This window comes from Hyla sarda, unplaced genomic scaffold (genome assembly GCF_029499605.1).
Source record: "Hyla sarda isolate aHylSar1 unplaced genomic scaffold, aHylSar1.hap1 scaffold_2186, whole genome shotgun sequence".
Taxonomy (NCBI): domain Eukaryota; kingdom Metazoa; phylum Chordata; class Amphibia; order Anura; family Hylidae; genus Hyla; species Hyla sarda.
This window is the reverse complement of record NW_026608857.1, coordinates 1-14,581: the sequence shown is the minus strand read 5'-3', so window position 1 is coordinate 14,581 and position 14,581 is coordinate 1. Positions and strand designations below refer to the sequence as shown.

General features: G+C 43.2%; 8 pseudogenes; all 8 read right to left on the bottom strand.

Annotated features, from left to right (window-relative positions):
- Nucleotides 1-831: 831 nt before the first annotated feature.
- On the bottom strand, nt 832-1,095 carry LOC130319983 (U2 spliceosomal RNA; annotated as a pseudogene).
- Nucleotides 1,096-2,581: 1,486 nt separating this feature from the next.
- Nucleotides 2,582-2,845, bottom strand: LOC130319982 (U2 spliceosomal RNA; annotated as a pseudogene).
- A 1,479-nt stretch (nt 2,846-4,324) lies between these two features.
- Nucleotides 4,325-4,588, bottom strand: LOC130319981 (U2 spliceosomal RNA; annotated as a pseudogene).
- A 1,469-nt stretch (nt 4,589-6,057) lies between these two features.
- Nucleotides 6,058-6,321, bottom strand: LOC130319980 (U2 spliceosomal RNA; annotated as a pseudogene).
- Nucleotides 6,322-7,794: 1,473 nt separating this feature from the next.
- Nucleotides 7,795-8,058, bottom strand: LOC130320010 (U2 spliceosomal RNA; annotated as a pseudogene).
- Nucleotides 8,059-9,528: 1,470 nt separating this feature from the next.
- On the bottom strand, nt 9,529-9,791 carry LOC130320003 (U2 spliceosomal RNA; annotated as a pseudogene).
- A 1,470-nt stretch (nt 9,792-11,261) lies between these two features.
- Nucleotides 11,262-11,524, bottom strand: LOC130319991 (U2 spliceosomal RNA; annotated as a pseudogene).
- A 1,473-nt stretch (nt 11,525-12,997) lies between these two features.
- On the bottom strand, nt 12,998-13,261 carry LOC130320009 (U2 spliceosomal RNA; annotated as a pseudogene).
- Between the last annotated feature and the right edge of the window lie 1,320 nt (nt 13,262-14,581).

The window sequence follows — 14,581 nt, the reverse complement described above, 5'->3', positions numbered from 1 at the left end:
GTCCTGGTGCAATAATCCTCCCATGAGGATCAGCCTCAACGGCTTTGTAGATTGCACTCATGTCAGCAACTCCATATACATTTTTTTTTCTTCATGCTTCTTTCTTCATCCTTTTTTCTTTCTGTCATTCAGACTTTCATTCATTCGATCTCTCTCACTCACTTGCTTTAACTCATTTGTTCTCACTCACTCACTCACTCACTCAATCACTCACTCACTCATTCACTCTCACTCACTCTCACTCTCTCACTCACTCGCTCACTAAGTCAGTCTCTCTCTCTCTCTCTCTTTTTCTTTTTATATATATTTTTTTCCGTCTTCTTCTTCTTCTTCTTCTTCAGACCCTGTCATAGCACTAATGCCTTTCCAATACCACCAGCAGATGGAGACACTCCATTGCAACATTGGTTGTGAGCAGCAGTTTCTAAAAACAAATGCCTCATGGCGGATTTCCCATCCATCAATGGATGGTAAATTTTGTTTTTATCATTCACTGACCACAGAAACCAATGCATGGTCAAGCAACAGCAATGACACACCCTTGTGTATAGGCATGAGACCCTCATGTCATTTAACAGGATTCAGCACCACCCACAAGACAGCTACCTGTCATGTCATGTCAAACCTGCACAGGTGTGCTAGATTATTATTATTTAGTTTTATTTTATTTTTTTACACCAATCAGTGTGCAAACATGGTCATTAAAACGCTAAATGAATAGACGTTCATAAACCAGTCAGTGCAACTCATCATTTTGGTCTCCAATTCTCAAACTCAAATTCTCACCCACGGAGGATTAAATGAGAATCTTTCTTGTTTAACACTGGAATGGGGTGGTGCACTGTTCACTACCCGAAGATACTGCCACATCGGGTCAATGCATAGGGCGACAGAAGCAAGCTTCCAAATCAGCTCCCTTTCTCAAAAATCCATTTAATTTATGGTCCCCAGATAGGGAACGTATGTATCAGTATGTGCTCACAAGTCACCCAAGTGCAAGTATTCACACAAAAAAAAACGTGCCTCAGGATGCGATCTGTCGCAAGATCCTTTCTTTTTTTACACTTGATCTAAGCCAAAAGGCCTAGAGGGGATAACCGGGAAAGGGGTGGACCCAACCATGTCCCCTTCATGAGCACTCACATTACTCATAGGAATGGAAGGAAGGCTGGCAGCCAACCAGCCTCCCATACACTTTCTGGGTGGGTGGCAGTCAGCCACCCATACATACATACAGCACAGGCTAAACCCACATCATCACTTAAAAAAAGGACAGGCGACCATTGCACTCTGATGGAGCATTTAGCAATGCAATCCATAGCCTGGCTTTTGCCTGAACCCCCATCACTCCTCCTCTTGCATATAAGACAATATTTCAGATCTGCATATGAAAACAACACGCCTACCTTTGTTGCACATAGCTGCCTGCCTGTCTCTAGTTACCCCACTGGCTGTAGCTGCGTCCCTTCCGACATGGAATAACACCAACTGTAACGATAAACTGAAAATTAACAGTATAAACCTGCATCATTTTGGACTCTGGTATTTGCTGAATCCGGGTGACCTGACAATCGATGGTGGTGCCGCTGGTGATTCTGGCCTTCTTGGAATCTGTTGGGCCTATGTGTTAGCTCACACATCACTTGGGTATCCATGGTAACTACCACAACATGGTCATCTGCAGTTTACATCTAGCCCGTGGCATTGAATGGCATTTTAAAAGTGCTAAGGGTCCTGGTGCAATAATCCTCCCATGAGGATCAGCCTCAACGGCTTTGTAGATTGCACTCATGTCAGCAACTCCATATACATTTTTTTTTCTTCATGCTTCTTTCTTCATCCTTTTTTCTTTCTGTCATTCAGACTTTCATTCATTCGATCTCTCTCACTCACTTGCTTTAACTCATTTGTTCTCACTCACTCACTCACTCACTCACTCAATCACTCACTCACTCATTCACTCTCACTCACTCTCACTCTCTCTCTCACTTGCTCACTAAGTCAGTCTCTCTCTCTCTCTCTCTTTTTCTTTTTATATATATTTTTTTCCGTCTTCTTCTTCTTCTTCTTCTTCTTCTTCTTCTTCTTCAGACCCTGTCATAGCACTAATGCCTTTCCAATACCACCAGCAGATGGAGACACTCCATTGCAACATTGGTTGTGAGCAGCAGTTTCTAAAAACAAATGCCTCATGGCGGATTTCCCATCCATCAATGGATGGTAAATTTTGTTTTTATCATTCACTGACCACAGAAACCAATGCATGGTCAAGCAACAGCAATGACACACCCTTGTGTATAGGCATGAGACCCTCATGTCATTTAACAGGATTCAGCACCACCCACAAGACAGCTACCTGTCATGTCATGTCAAACCTGCACAGGTGTGCTAGATTATTATTATTTAGTTTTATTTTATTTTTTTACACCAATCAGTGTGCAAACATGGTCATTAAAACGCTAAATGAATAGACGTTCATAAACCAGTCAGTGCAACTCATCATTTTGGTCTCCAATTCTCAAACTCAAATTCTCACCCACGGAGGATTAAATGAGAATCTTTCTTGTTTAACACTGGAATGGGGTGGTGCACTGTTCACTACCCGAAGATACTGCCACATCGGGTCAATGCATAGGGCGACAGAAGCAAGCTTCCAAATCAGCTCCCTTTCTCAAAAATCCATTTAATTTATGGTCCCCAGATAGGGAACGTATGTATCAGTATGTGCTCACAAGTCACCCAAGTGCAAGTATTCACACAAAAAAAAACGTGCCTCAGGATGCGATCTGTCGCAAGATCCTTTCTTTTTTTACACTTGATCTAAGCCAAAAGGCCTAGAGGGGATAACCGGGAAAGGGGTGGACCCAACCATGTCCCCTTCATGAGCACTCACATTACTCATAGGAATGGAAGGAAGGCTGGCAGCCAACCAGCCTCCCATACACTTTCTGGGTGGGTGGCAGTCAGCCACCCATACATACATACAGCACAGGCTAAACCCACATCATCACTTAAAAAAAGGACAGGCGACCATTGCACTCTGATGGAGCATTTAGCAATGCAATCCATAGCCTGGCTTTTGCCTGAACCCCCATCACTCCTCCTCTTGCATATAAGACAATATTTCAGATCTGCATATGAAAACAACACGCCTACCTTTGTTGCACATAGCTGCCTGCCTGTCTCTAGTTACCCCACTGGCTGTAGCTGCGTCCCTTCCGACATGGAATAACACCAACTGTAACGATAAACTGAAAATTAACAGTATAAACCTGCATCATTTTGGACTCTGGTATTTGCTGAATCCGGGTGACCTGACAATCGATGGTGGTGCCGCTGGTGATTCTGGCCTTCTTGGAATCTGTTGGGCCTATGTGTTAGCTCACACATCACTTGGGTATCCATGGTAACTACCACAACATGGTCATCTGCAGTTTACATCTAGCCCGTGGCATTGAATGGCATTTTAAAAGTGCTAAGGGTCCTGGTGCAATAATCCTCCCATGAGGATCAGCCTCAACGGCTTTGTAGATTGCACTCATGTCAGCAACTCCATATACATTTTTTTTTCTTCATGCTTCTTTCTTCATCCTTTTTTCTTTCTGTCATTCAGATTTTCATTCATTCGATCTCTCTCACTCACTTGCTTTAACTCATTTGTTCTCACTCACTCACTCACTCACTCAATCACTCACTCACTCATTCACTCTCACTCACTCTCACTCTCTCACTCACTCGCTCACTAAGTCAGTCTCTCTCTCTCTCTCTCTTTTTCTTTTTATATATATTTTTTTCCGTCTTCTTCTTCTTCTTCTTCTTCTTCTTCTTCTTCAGACCCTGTCATAGCACTAATGCCTTTCCAATACCACCAGCAGATGGAGACACTCCATTGCAACATTGGTTGTGAGCAGCAGTTTCTAAAAACAAATGCCTCATGGCGGATTTCCCATCCATCAATGGATGGTAAATTTTGTTTTTATCATTCACTGACCACAGAAACCAATGCATGGTCAAGCAACAGCAATGACACACCCTTGTGTATAGGCATGAGACCCTCATGTCATTTAACAGGATTCAGCACCACCCACAAGACAGCTACCTGTCATGTCATGTCAAACCTGCACAGGTGTGCTAGATTATTATTATTTAGTTTTATTTTATTTTTTTACACCAATCAGTGTGCAAACATGGTCATTAAAACGCTAAATGAATAGACGTTCATAAACCAGTCAGTGCAACTCATCATTTTGGTCTCCAATTCTCAAACTCAAATTCTCACCCACGGAGGATTAAATGAGAATCTTTCTTGTTTAACACTGGAATGGGGTGGTGCACTGTTCACTACCCGAAGATACTGCCACATCGGGTCAATGCATAGGGCGACAGAAGCAAGCTTCCAAATCAGCTCCCTTTCTCAAAAATCCATTTAATTTATGGTCCCCAGATAGGGAACGTATGTATCAGTATGTGCTCACAAGTCACCCAAGTGCAAGTATTCACACAAAAAAAAACGTGCCTCAGGATGCGATCTGTCGCAAGATCCTTTCTTTTTTTACACTTGATCTAAGCCAAAAGGCCTAGAGGGGATAACCGGGAAAGGGGTGGACCCAACCATGTCCCCTTCATGAGCACTCACATTACTCATAGGAATGGAAGGAAGGCTGGCAGCCAACCAGCCTCCCATACACTTTCTGGGTGGGTGGCAGTCAGCCACCCATACATACATACAGCACAGGCTAAACCCACATCATCACTTAAAAAAAGGACAGGCGACCATTGCACTCTGATGGAGCATTTAGCAATGCAATCCATAGCCTGGCTTTTGCCTGAACCCCCATCACTCCTCCTCTTGCATATAAGACAATATTTCAGATCTGCATATGAAAACAACACGCCTACCTTTGTTGCACATAGCTGCCTGCCTGTCTCTAGTTACCCCACTGGCTGTAGCTGCGTCCCTTCCGACATGGAATAACACCAACTGTAACGATAAACTGAAAATTAACAGTATAAACCTGCATCATTTTGGACTCTGGTATTTGCTGAATCCGGGTGACCTGACAATCGATGGTGGTGCCGCTGGTGATTCTGGCCTTCTTGGAATCTGTTGGGCCTATGTGTTAGCTCACACATCACTTGGGTATCCATGGTAACTACCACAACATGGTCATCTGCAGTTTACATCTAGCCCGTGGCATTGAATGGCATTTTAAAAGTGCTAAGGGTCCTGGTGCAATAATCCTCCCATGAGGATCAGCCTCAACGGCTTTGTAGATTGCACTCATGTCAGCAACTCCATATACATTTTTTTTTCTTCATGCTTCTTTCTTCATCCTTTTTTCTTTCTGTCATTCAGACTTTCATTCATTCGATCTCTCTCACTCACTTGCTTTAACTCATTTGTTCTCACTCACTCACTCACTCACTCAATCACTCACTCACTCATTCACTCTCACTCACTCTCACTCTCTCACTCACTCGCTCACTAAGTCAGTCTCTCTCTCTCTCTTTTTCTTTTTATATATATTTTTTTCCGTCTTCTTCTTCTTCTTCTTCTTCTTCTTCAGACCCTGTCATAGCACTAATGCCTTTCCAATACCACCAGCAGATGGAGACACTCCATTGCAACATTGGTTGTGAGCAGCAGTTTCTAAAAACAAATGCCTCATGGCGGATTTCCCATCCATCAATGGATGGTAAATTTTGTTTTTATCATTCACTGACCACAGAAACCAATGCATGGTCAAGCAACAGCAATGACACACCCTTGTGTATAGGCATGAGACCCTCATGTCATTTAACAGGATTCAGCACCACCCACAAGACAGCTACCTGTCATGTCATGTCAAACCTGCACAGGTGTGCTAGATTATTATTATTTAGTTTTATTTTATTTTTTTACACCAATCAGTGTGCAAACATGGTCATTAAAACGCTAAATGAATAGACGTTCATAAACCAGTCAGTGCAACTCATCATTTTGGTCTCCAATTCTCAAACTCAAATTCTCACCCACGGAGGATTAAATGAGAATCTTTCTTGTTTAACACTGGAATGGGGTGGTGCACTGTTCACTACCCGAAGATACTGCCACATCGGGTCAATGCATAGGGCGACAGAAGCAAGCTTCCAAATCAGCTCCCTTTCTCAAAAATCCATTTAATTTATGGTCCCCAGATAGGGAACGTATGTATCAGTATGTGCTCACAAGTCACCCAAGTGCAAGTATTCACACAAAAAAAAACGTGCCTCAGGATGCGATCTGTCGCAAGATCCTTTCTTTTTTTACACTTGATCTAAGCCAAAAGGCCTAGAGGGGATAACCGGGAAAGGGGTGGACCCAACCATGTCCCCTTCATGAGCACTCACATTACTCATAGGAATGGAAGGAAGGCTGGCAGCCAACCAGCCTCCCATACACTTTCTGGGTGGGTGGCAGTCAGCCACCCATACATACATACAGCACAGGCTAAACCCACATCATCACTTAAAAAAAGGACAGGCGACCATTGCACTCTGATGGAGCATTTAGCAATGCAATCCATAGCCTGGCTTTTGCCTGAACCCCCATCACTCCTCCTCTTGCATATAAGACAATATTTCAGATCTGCATATGAAAACAACACGCCTACCTTTGTTGCACATAGCTGCCTGCCTGTCTCTAGTTACCCCACTGGCTGTAGCTGCGTCCCTTCCGACATGGAATAACACCAACTGTAACGATAAACTGAAAATTAACAGTATAAACCTGCATCATTTTGGACTCTGGTATTTGCTGAATCCGGGTGACCTGACAATCGATGGTGGTGCCGCTGGTGATTCTGGCCTTCTTGGAATCTGTTGGGCCTATGTGTTAGCTCACACATCACTTGGGTATCCATGGTAACTACCACAACATGGTCATCTGCAGTTTACATCTAGCCCGTGGCATTGAATGGCATTTTAAAAGTGCTAAGGGTCCTGGTGCAATAATCCTCCCATGAGGATCAGCCTCAACGGCTTTGTAGATTGCACTCATGTCAGCAACTCCATATACATTTTTTTTTCTTCATGCTTCTTTCTTCATCCTTTTTTCTTTCTGTCATTCAGACTTTCATTCATTCGATCTCTCTCACTCACTTGCTTTAACTCATTTGTTCTCACTCACTCACTCACTCACTCAATCACTCACTCACTCATTCACTCTCACTCACTCTCACTCTCTCACTCACTCGCTCACTAAGTCAGTCTCTCTCTCTCTCTCTCTTTTTCTTTTTATATATATTTTTTTCCGTCTTCTTCTTCTTCTTCTTCTTCTTCTTCAGACCCTGTCATAGCACTAATGCCTTTCCAATACCACCAGCAGATGGAGACACTCCATTGCAACATTGGTTGTGAGCAGCAGTTTCTAAAAACAAATGCCTCATGGCGGATTTCCCATCCATCAATGGATGGTAAATTTTGTTTTTATCATTCACTGACCACAGAAACCAATGCATGGTCAAGCAACAGCAATGACACACCCTTGTGTATAGGCATGAGACCCTCATGTCATTTAACAGGATTCAGCACCACCCACAAGACAGCTACCTGTCATGTCATGTCAAACCTGCACAGGTGTGCTAGATTATTATTATTTAGTTTTATTTTATTTTTTTACACCAATCAGTGTGCAAACATGGTCATTAAAACGCTAAATGAATAGACGTTCATAAACCAGTCAGTGCAACTCATCATTTTGGTCTCCAATTCTCAAACTCAAATTCTCACCCACGGAGGATTAAATGAGAATCTTTCTTGTTTAACACTGGAATGGGGTGGTGCACTGTTCACTACCCGAAGATACTGCCACATCGGGTCAATGCATAGGGCGACAGAAGCAAGCTTCCAAATCAGCTCCCTTTCTCAAAAATCCATTTAATTTATGGTCCCCAGATAGGGAACGTATGTATCAGTATGTGCTCACAAGTCACCCAAGTGCAAGTATTCACACAAAAAAAAACGTGCCTCAGGATGCGATCTGTCGCAAGATCCTTTCTTTTTTTACACTTGATCTAAGCCAAAAGGCCTAGAGGGGATAACCGGGAAAGGGGTGGACCCAACCATGTCCCCTTCATGAGCACTCACATTACTCATAGGAATGGAAGGAAGGCTGGCAGCCAACCAGCCTCCCATACACTTTCTGGGTGGGTGGCAGTCAGCCACCCATACATACATACAGCACAGGCTAAACCCACATCATCACTTAAAAAAAGGACAGGCGACCATTGCACTCTGATGGAGCATTTAGCAATGCAATCCATAGCCTGGCTTTTGCCTGAACCCCCATCACTCCTCCTCTTGCATATAAGACAATATTTCAGATCTGCATATGAAAACAACACGCCTACCTTTGTTGCACATAGCTGCCTGCCTGTCTCTAGTTACCCCACTGGCTGTAGCTGCGTCCCTTCCGACATGGAATAACACCAACTGTAACGATAAACTGAAAATTAACAGTATAAACCTGCATCATTTTGGACTCTGGTATTTGCTGAATCCGGGTGACCTGACAATCGATGGTGGTGCCGCTGGTGATTCTGGCCTTCTTGGAATCTGTTGGGCCTATGTGTTAGCTCACACATCACTTGGGTATCCATGGTAACTACCACAACATGGTCATCTGCAGTTTACATCTAGCCCGTGGCATTGAATGGCATTTTAAAAGTGCTAAGGGTCCTGGTGCAATAATCCTCCCATGAGGATCAGCCTCAACGGCTTTGTAGATTGCACTCATGTCAGCAACTCCATATACATTTTTTTTTCTTCATGCTTCTTTCTTCATCCTTTTTTCTTTCTGTCATTCAGACTTTCATTCATTCGATCTCTCTCACTCACTTGCTTTAACTCATTTGTTCTCACTCACTCACTCACTCACTCAATCACTCACTCACTCATTCACTCTCACTCACTCTCACTCTCTCACTCACTCGCTCACTAAGTCAGTCTCTCTCTCTCTCTCTCTTTTTCTTTTTATATATATTTTTTTCCGTCTTCTTCTTCTTCTTCTTCTTCTTCAGACCCTGTCATAGCACTAATGCCTTTCCAATACCACCAGCAGATGGAGACACTCCATTGCAACATTGGTTGTGAGCAGCAGTTTCTAAAAACAAATGCCTCATGGCGGATTTCCCATCCATCAATGGATGGTAAATTTTGTTTTTATCATTCACTGACCACAGAAACCAATGCATGGTCAAGCAACAGCAATGACACACCCTTGTGTATAGGCATGAGACCCTCATGTCATTTAACAGGATTCAGCACCACCCACAAGACAGCTACCTGTCATGTCATGTCAAACCTGCACAGGTGTGCTAGATTATTATTATTTAGTTTTATTTTATTTTTTTACACCAATCAGTGTGCAAACATGGTCATTAAAACGCTAAATGAATAGACGTTCATAAACCAGTCAGTGCAACTCATCATTTTGGTCTCCAATTCTCAAACTCAAATTCTCACCCACGGAGGATTAAATGAGAATCTTTCTTGTTTAACACTGGAATGGGGTGGTGCACTGTTCACTACCCGAAGATACTGCCACATCGGGTCAATGCATAGGGCGACAGAAGCAAGCTTCCAAATCAGCTCCCTTTCTCAAAAATCCATTTAATTTATGGTCCCCAGATAGGGAACGTATGTATCAGTATGTGCTCACAAGTCACCCAAGTGCAAGTATTCACACAAAAAAAACGTGCCTCAGGATGCGATCTGTCGCAAGATCCTTTCTTTTTTTACACTTGATCTAAGCCAAAAGGCCTAGAGGGGATAACCGGGAAAGGGGTGGACCCAACCATGTCCCCTTCATGAGCACTCACATTACTCATAGGAATGGAAGGAAGGCTGGCAGCCAACCAGCCTCCCATACACTTTCTGGGTGGGTGGCAGTCAGCCACCCATACATACATACAGCACAGGCTAAACCCACATCATCACTTAAAAAAAGGACAGGCGACCATTGCACTCTGATGGAGCATTTAGCAATGCAATCCATAGCCTGGCTTTTGCCTGAACCCCCATCACTCCTCCTCTTGCATATAAGACAATATTTCAGATCTGCATATGAAAACAACACGCCTACCTTTGTTGCACATAGCTGCCTGCCTGTCTCTAGTTACCCCACTGGCTGTAGCTGCGTCCCTTCCGACATGGAATAACACCAACTGTAACGATAAACTGAAAATTAACAGTATAAACCTGCATCATTTTGGACTCTGGTATTTGCTGAATCCGGGTGACCTGACAATCGATGGTGGTGCCGCTGGTGATTCTGGCCTTCTTGGAATCTGTTGGGCCTATGTGTTAGCTCACACATCACTTGGGTATCCATGGTAACTACCACAACATGGTCATCTGCAGTTTACATCTAGCCCGTGGCATTGAATGGCATTTTAAAAGTGCTAAGGGTCCTGGTGCAATAATCCTCCCATGAGGATCAGCCTCAACGGCTTTGTAGATTGCACTCATGTCAGCAACTCCATATACATTTTTTTTTCTTCATGCTTCTTTCTTCATCCTTTTTTCTTTCTGTCATTCAGACTTTCATTCATTCGATCTCTCTCACTCACTTGCTTTAACTCATTTGTTCTCACTCACTCACTCACTCACTCAATCACTCACTCACTCATTCACTCTCACTCACTCTCACTCTCTCACTCACTCGCTCACTAAGTCAGTCTCTCTCTCTCTCTCTCTTTTTCTTTTTATATATATTTTTTTCCGTCTTCTTCTTCTTCTTCTTCTTCTTCAGACCCTGTCATAGCACTAATGCCTTTCCAATACCACCAGCAGATGGAGACACTCCATTGCAACATTGGTTGTGAGCAGCAGTTTCTAAAAACAAATGCCTCATGGCGGATTTCCCATCCATCAATGGATGGTAAATTTTGTTTTTATCATTCACTGACCACAGAAACCAATGCATGGTCAAGCAACAGCAATGACACACCCTTGTGTATAGGCATGAGACCCTCATGTCATTTAACAGGATTCAGCACCACCCACAAGACAGCTACCTGTCATGTCATGTCAAACCTGCACAGGTGTGCTAGATTATTATTATTTAGTTTTATTTTATTTTTTTACACCAATCAGTGTGCAAACATGGTCATTAAAACGCTAAATGAATAGACGTTCATAAACCAGTCAGTGCAACTCATCATTTTGGTCTCCAATTCTCAAACTCAAATTCTCACCCACGGAGGATTAAATGAGAATCTTTCTTGTTTAACACTGGAATGGGGTGGTGCACTGTTCACTACCCGAAGATACTGCCACATCGGGTCAATGCATAGGGCGACAGAAGCAAGCTTCCAAATCAGCTCCCTTTCTCAAAAATCCATTTAATTTATGGTCCCCAGATAGGGAACGTATGTATCAGTATGTGCTCACAAGTCACCCAAGTGCAAGTATTCACACAAAAAAAACGTGCCTCAGGATGCGATCTGTCGCAAGATCCTTTCTTTTTTTACACTTGATCTAAGCCAAAAGGCCTAGAGGGGATAACCGGGAAAGGGGTGGACCCAACCATGTCCCCTTCATGAGCACTCACATTACTCATAGGAATGGAAGGAAGGCTGGCAGCCAACCAGCCTCCCATACACTTTCTGGGTGGGTGGCAGTCAGCCACCCATACATACATACAGCACAGGCTAAACCCACATCATCACTTAAAAAAAGGACAGGCGACCATTGCACTCTGATGGAGCATTTAGCAATGCAATCCATAGCCTGGCTTTTGCCTGAACCCCCATCACTCCTCCTCTTGCATATAAGACAATATTTCAGATCTGCATATGAAAACAACACGCCTACCTTTGTTGCACATAGCTGCCTGCCTGTCTCTAGTTACCCCACTGGCTGTAGCTGCGTCCCTTCCGACATGGAATAACACCAACTGTAACGATAAACTGAAAATTAACAGTATAAACCTGCATCATTTTGGACTCTGGTATTTGCTGAATCCGGGTGACCTGACAATCGATGGTGGTGCCGCTGGTGATTCTGGCCTTCTTGGAATCTGTTGGGCCTATGTGTTAGCTCACACATCACTTGGGTATCCATGGTAACTACCACAACATGGTCATCTGCAGTTTACATCTAGCCCGTGGCATTGAATGGCATTTTAAAAGTGCTAAGGGTCCTGGTGCAATAATCCTCCCATGAGGATCAGCCTCAACGGCTTTGTAGATTGCACTCATGTCAGCAACTCCATATACATTTTTTTTTCTTCATGCTTCTTTCTTCATCCTTTTTTCTTTCTGTCATTCAGACTTTCATTCATTCGATCTCTCTCACTCACTTGCTTTAACTCATTTGTTCTCACTCACTCACTCACTCACTCAATCACTCACTCACTCATTCACTCTCACTCACTCTCACTCTCTCACTCACTCGCTCACTAAGTCAGTCTCTCTCTCTCTCTCTCTTTTTCTTTTTATATATATTTTTTTCCGTCTTCTTCTTCTTCTTCTTCTTCTTCTTCAGACCCTGTCATAGCACTAATGCCTTTCCAATACCACCAGCAGATGGAGACACTCCATTGCAACATTGGTTGTGAGCAGCAGTTTCTAAAAACAAATGCCTCATGGCGGATTTCCCATCCATCAATGGATGGTAAATTTTGTTTTTATCATTCACTGACCACAGAAACCAATGCATGGTCAAGCAACAGCAATGACACACCCTTGTGTATAGGCATGAGACCCTCATGTCATTTAACAGGATTCAGCACCACCCACAAGACAGCTACCTGTCATGTCATGTCAAACCTACACAGGTGTGCTAGATTATTATTATTTAGTTTTATTTTATTTTTTTACACCAATCAGTGTGCAAACATGGTCATTAAAACGCTAAATGAATAGACGTTCATAAACCAGTCAGTGCAACTCATCATTTTGGTCTCCAATTCTCAAACTCAAATTCTCACCCACGGAGGATTAAATGAGAATCTTTCTTGTTTAACACTGGAATGGGGTGGTGCACTGTTCACTACCCGAAGATACTGCCACATCGGGTCAATGCATAGGGCGACAGAAGCAAGCTTCCAAATCAGCTCCCTTTCTCAAAAATCCATTTAATTTATGGTCCCCAGATAGGGAACGTATGTATCAGTATGTGCTCACAAGTCACCCAAGTGCAAGTATTCACACAAAAAAAAACGTGCCTCAGGATGCGATCTGTCGCAAGATCCTTTCTTTTTTTACACTTGATCTAAGCCAAAAGGCCTAGAGGGGATAACCGGGAAAGGGGTGGACCCAACCATGTCCCCTTCATGAGCACTCACATTACTCATAGGAATGGAAGGAAGGCTGGCAGCCAACCAGCCTCCCATACACTTTCTGGGTGGGTGGCAGTCAGCCACCCATACATACATACAGCACAGGCTAAACCCACATCATCACTTAAAAAAAGGACAGGCGACCATTGCACTCTGATGGAGCATTTAGCAATGCAATCCATAGCCTGGCTTTTGCCTGAACCCCCATCACTCCTCCTCTTGCATATAAGACAATATTTCAGATCTGCATATGAAAACAACACGCCTACCTTTGTTGCACATAGCTGCCTGCCTGTCTCTAGTTACCCCACTGGCTGTAGCTGCGTCCCTTCCGACATGGAATAACACCAACTGTAACGATAAACTGAAAATTAACAGTATAAACCTGCATCATTTTGGACTCTGGTATTTGCTGAATCCGGGTGACCTGACAATCGATGGTGGTGCCGCTGGTGATTCTGGCCTTCTTGTAATCTGTTGGGCCTATGTGTTAGCTCACACATCACTTGGGTATCCATGGTAACTACCACAACATGGTCATCTGCAGTTTACATCTAGCCCGTGGCATTGAATGGCATTTTAAAAGTGCTAAGGGTCCTGGTGCAATAATCCTCCCATGAGGATCAGCCTCAACGGCTTTGTAGATTGCACTCATGTCAGCAACTCCATATACATTTTTTTTTCTTCATGCTTCTTTCTTCATCCTTTTTTCTTTCTGTCATTCAGACTTTCATTCATTCGATCTCTCTCACTCACTTGCTTTAACTCATTTGTTCTCACTCACTCACTCACTCACTCACTCAATCACTCACTCACTCATTCACTCTCACTCACTCTCACTCTCTCACTCACTCGCTCACTAAGTCAGTCTCTCTCTCTCTCTCTCTTTTTCTTTTTATATATATTTTTTTCCGTCTTCTTCTTCTTCTTCTTCTTCTTCTTCTTCAGACCCTGTCATAGCACTAATGCCTTTCCAATACCACCAGCAGATGGAGACACTCCATTGCAACATTGGTTGTGAGCAGCAGTTTCTAAAAACAAATGCCTCATGGCGGATTTCCCATCCATCAATGGATGGTAAATTTTGTTTTTATCATTCACTGACCACAGAAACCAATGCATGGTCAAGCAACAGCAATGACACACCCTTGTGTATAGGCATGAGACCCTCATGTCATTTAACAGGATTCAGCACCACCCACAAGACAGCTACCTGTCATGTCATGTCAAACCTGCACAGGTGTGCTAGATTATTATTATTTAGTTTTATTTTATTTT